The sequence below is a fragment of the Octodon degus genome, unplaced genomic scaffold (genome assembly GCF_000260255.1).
Source record: "Octodon degus isolate 3935 unplaced genomic scaffold, OctDeg1.0 scaffold00110, whole genome shotgun sequence".
Lineage (NCBI taxonomy): Eukaryota > Metazoa > Chordata > Mammalia > Rodentia > Octodontidae > Octodon > Octodon degus.
This window is the reverse complement of record NW_004524686.1, coordinates 5,618,813-5,624,124: the sequence shown is the minus strand read 5'-3', so window position 1 is coordinate 5,624,124 and position 5,312 is coordinate 5,618,813. Positions and strand designations below refer to the sequence as shown.

The window sequence follows — 5,312 nt, the reverse complement described above, 5'->3', positions numbered from 1 at the left end:
ACTGCATGGATTTAGGAGTATAATAGTGATGACAGAGGAAAAATAATGATCTCAAAGAAAAATAAAAATACTCTAATGAGTACAAAAGAGAAAAAGTACTTTTTGAATACGATCAGGGTTTCCAGAACTTGTAAAATAATACCAAACCTCTAAAATGTCTGTAATAGTAATAGGATTTCCAGGAGCTTGGGCATACAAGGCAGAAAAGATATTGAAAAAATAGTGACTTAAAACCTTCTAAGTCTAGGGAAAGGTATGAATCTAGAAATTATAGAAGTTCAGAGAACTTCTAGTACTGTCCATAAAAATAAATGATAACTTGTAAATTAGATTTCATCAATGTTAAAAAAAAAGTTGACTATGAGCAAGACTGTCACATCTAGTTAAGAGAATACAAAACAGCTGTGGCAACAATACTTGCATATCATGTATCCATTAAAGAACTTGTAACCAGAGGCTATAGGAAACCCTCAAAACTAAATAACAAGGAAACAAGGTAATTTCATAAACAATGCAAAGGATTTTTGTGGAAACCCCACAGAAGAGGATATATGTACAGCAAATAAGTATAAGAAATAAGGCTTATCTTCATTAGCCATTACAGAAATGTCCATTAAGCCGTAGTGGGTTACCATGTTTTATACATGTCTAAACTTGAAGAAAGATTGGCCATATAAAATATTGTAAGAGTGTGGAAGATGTAGAAGTATCATATACTGTGAGTGGAATAATCATTTTGGTTCTGAAAAAGTTAAAACACCTGGTCCAGGTATTCTAGTCCTAGGTATTTATCTAAAAGGAAAAAAAAGTATAAATCCATACAAAGCCTTGTGCATGAATGTTGATAACAACTATCTTTGTAATGGGTACAAATAGAAATATCCCAGGTGTTTCTTTTATTTTATTTTCATGAACAGATGGGTTTTTTTCAGCAGTATTTGAACTGTTGCCTTAAGCAAGGATACCACATTAATTTTATCAGGAATAGACAATTTCCTACACTGTCATAGACATAAAAGTTCCTTTTGTACTTTTGTTCAACACTGATCAACACACAGATTCAGTCCAGAGTTGCTGTGCTCTACTGGGTTAACCCAAGCTGCTTCTTCAGGGACTCTGGCATCTCAGGTGGAGGAGGGCGAGGGATCCTGAAGTAGACCTTCACGGAGTCACGGATGAACCACTGTAGTGCAGTCAGAGCACTGATCATGATGATACGGTCAAGAGTCTCTTCCGCATGCCTTTAAAGCCAAGTCTCTAGAGGACCTGAGAAGCACCACTACTCTTTCTTTATTTAGCACAGATACCACAGAATCGGCAGGGTGAGATACAATTGCACAGAAGACCCCAGCTATGTAGCCCTCCACAACGTTACACCAGCTGCTCCGCCTTCCTACATTCACTTCGGGGCTTAGGAACCACCAACTTGTACAATGCTTCAACGGTACGTTCAAAGCAGGCAAACTTCATCACGGTGTAAGGTCTCATCCAGAGAGGGGCACCTCCCTTGTAGAAGGTCTTTCAGGCCTTCTTCCTTAAACATTTTGGGAACAGCATCCCTCAAAGTGGTAGAATAACCTGGTTGAGTTTGAATTCGAACTTCAGCAGCTTCCATAGAAGTCAGGGCGATGTCAGCGAAGAACTCAACACTGGTAGAGGCAGCCAAGTACAGTGACCTACACCAAGGACAGACATTCTTCTCAACAAGCAGGTTGCTATACGAGACTTTGAAGACTTCATAAAAGCCAAACTTACAGAGCCCTTGCATAGAGTAGCCAATGAAAGTTGGAGCACATCCTTTCACCAAACCATGAACACCATCCTCTTTGAGTGTGACTGAGAATCCATTAAATATGCCCTTGTACTTTTGGGAGTCCACCTGCATTGGGCATTTCGCTAAATCCAAGGGAACAACAGCAGTGTGAGTCAGCCCACAATTTAAGACCATACCAAAGCCACACAGTGCATAAAACTTCATGGAGGCATATTCACAACTGTACTCTTCCGCGATGGTGGTGGCAGCCAACTTGCAGGGATGGCGCGGGGCACCCTGGGGCCCGGCGGGGTTGCTGGTGGGGCCCTCAAGGCCATCATGCAGCAGCTGCAGGTGCAGTACCGCGCATTGAAGGGGTTCACCCGCACCGTGGTACGCCATGGAGAGCAAACATCTTCTCGCTAAGATGGTGAAGACCGAACCACTCCTTCTGACAGGTTGCGGCTCCCAGAGCTCCTAGATGTTTCTTAACAAGTGATCGGTCAATTAGTTGAGTGTGGATTTTAAAAATGTGGGATATTACTCAATATTGAAAAGGAATGAATTAGTGATTAGAACATGGATGACTCTCAGAATGACTATGCTCAGTGAAAGAAGGTAGACACAAAAAAGCCCTCACTCAGTAATTCTATTTATATAAAAACAAAAACATTTAGTCCATAGAGAGCAGATCTTTAGTTTCTTAGAGATGGGGATAGAAAAGGCAGGGGAAGGATGGATTACCTAGAAAAATGAGAAAGTTTGTTCAAAATTATGAAAGTATATATTTATCATTTTAAGTGATACATATATGTGTTGATATATGTTATATTAAACCCTTTAAAATTTTTATGAGAACTTAATTATACCTCAGTGAAGGTATTCAGAACCTCTTTGATCTCTTTTTCAGAGTATTGTTTTCATTATAAAGGTCCTTCACTTTTTTAGTTAGAGGAATTTGTGTGTATTTAATTTTTCTTGGTACTGTTGTGAATTATTTTTTCCATAATTATTTTCTCAGTGAGCTTATTATTAGTATACAGGAATGTTACTATGCTATTGATTTTTCTGTGTTTTGTATCCTAGTATATTGCTGAAACTGGTTATCAATTCTAAGAGTCTTTTAGTGGATTCTTTTTTTTTTTTTGGTCTTTAGAAGATAGTATCCGGTGCAAATATGATAATTTTCTCTGTCCCTTTCATATACATATCCCTTTTACTTCTTTCTCTTGTCTAATTGGTCTTGCTAATGCTTTGAGTACTGTGTTGAACAGGAGTGGTGATACTGAACTTTCTTGTCTTATTCTTGATTTTAAAGGGAATGCTTTCAGTTTTTACTCATTTAATGTGGTGTTGTCAGCAGATTTGTCTAAATGGCTTTTATCAGATTGAGAAAGGTCCTTCTACATCCATTTTCTTTAGTGTCTTTTTCATGAATGGATATTACAGAATTTGTCAAAGCTTTTTTATGCATCTAATGAGATATTTATGTGATTTTTTTTGATTCTCTTTACATGATACAATACGTTTATTTATTTGCCTCACATGCCTGGGATTGGCCTACTTGGTAAGTACATGTGATCTTTTTTTTGTGTGTGTGTGTGAAACCGGGGATTGAACTCAGGCCCTTGCGCTTGCCAGGAAAGCACTTATTCCACTGAGCCATCTCCCTGGCGATGTGATCTTCTTGATGATTCACTAGACTCTATTTTCCATCATCTTGCTGAGGAATTTTGCATCTATATTCATTAAAGAGATTGATCTATAATTCACATTTTTGTTTGGATCTTTGTCTGGTTTTAAATTTAGGATAATGTAGCTTTCAGGAATAACATTGGGAGTACTACTTTCCTTATAATTTTATTAAGGAGCTTGAGGAGTGCTGGTGTTAGATTTTCCCTAAAGTTTTCATAGAATTCAGTAGTGAATCCAACTGGACCTGGACTTTGCTTAGTTAGTAGGACTTTTATTACTGCTTTAATTTCATTGCCTGTTATTAGATTATTTAAGCTATTAACATTTTCTTGGTTCAGTGCTGGTATGCATATAGGAATCTAGCCATTTCTTCTTAGTTTTTCAGTTTATTAATATACAGTTTTGTGAAGCAGCAGTTGTTTATGATCTTTTTAATTTTGATCATGTCTGTTGAGATTTTACCTTTGCTATTTTTTATGTATTTGGTACAGGGTCTGTAGGGTGTTTAGGGTCTCATACGTAGATCAGACCTGTAGTGATTCTCCTGTTGCCAGCTTCCCAAATGCTGGGATTATAGGCATGCACCACCACACCCAGTCTCAATCACAGTCTCAGCAAGTTCCAGGGGCAGGGTGGGCACTGCGCACCAGGGATTGAACGGCTGCACTCTGCCTAAGCAGGCACTTTAATCTGCTGAGCTATCTGGCTGGCCCACATTTGTCATTTCTAATTGCTTTGATTTGGGTCTTTATTCTGCTTAGTTTTGATTAGATTGGCTAAGAGATTGCCTAATTTTTTTTTATTCTTTCTTATATCCAGTTCTTTGAACCATTGATTCTTTGCATTATTTTTTTTCTGATCTCACTTTCATTGATTTCTGCTCTCGTCTTTAATTTTTTCTTTGTACTAGTATTGAGTAGCATAGTACATGCTTTTCCACAGCCTTGAGGTACATCATTAGACTATTTTTGGAGGGCTCATTCTGTTTTTATGATGTGAGCATTCTGTTGTAAACTTCCTTCTTTGAATGGTTTCATTGTGTCAAATAAGTTCTGGTATGTAATGCTGGCTTTGTTGCGTAGTTCTAGAAAATATCTATTTTTAAATTAATTTTATTGAGAAACAAATAGCAATAAAACAGTTTTATAACAGGTTAGTAAGATAGTTATAATAATTAATACATTGCATATTGTTGTCTTCATAGTGGTTATTCATAGTACAAGATGCAGACTTGATATCTTGTCTAAACACTATTAGCACAAATCTTCTCATTGAACTAAGAGAAAGTAGTTTTATATCCTATTATATATATATATATATAATGACAGGGGCAAAACCATACATTTATGTGCACAAAATGGTTAAGGCAATGATCCTGAGAATCTTCAGCAGGTTTTTGAAGCTGTCTGATTTTTGTCTGGTTTCTTTTGTAATTTCTTTTTTATTTAAAATTGTGTTAGGACTGGAGAGATAGCTTGATGGCATAAGTGCCTGCCTGGCAAGCACCAGGTTCTGAGTTCATTCCCAGTACCAAAAAAAAAAAAAAAGAAAAAGAAATAGAAATAGAATGTTGTTTAGTTTTCGCATATTTGCATAAGTTTTGTGTTTTTGTTTATAGATGATTTTGAACTTTATTGTTCTATTATCTGATAATATGCATGAGCTCTCTTTATTGGGTAGCATGTGGTCTGTTTTGGAAAATGTTTCATGTGCTTTTGAGAAGCTGTATTCTATTATTGGGTAGAACATGGTAGATATCTATTCAGTCCATGTGTTCAAAGGTTTTGTTCAACTTTGTTATTTCTTTCTTGATTTTATTGTTTGGCTGTTCTGCTCATTTGTCATATTGGCTTATGGAGGACTG

The 5,312-nt window shown here is 36.8% G+C and overlaps 1 pseudogene; it reads right to left on the bottom strand.

Moving 5' to 3' along the window:
* Positions 1 to 952: 952 nt before the first annotated feature.
* Positions 953 to 2,155, bottom strand: LOC101584065 (annotated as a pseudogene).
* Positions 2,156 to 5,312: the final 3,157 nt, after the last annotated feature.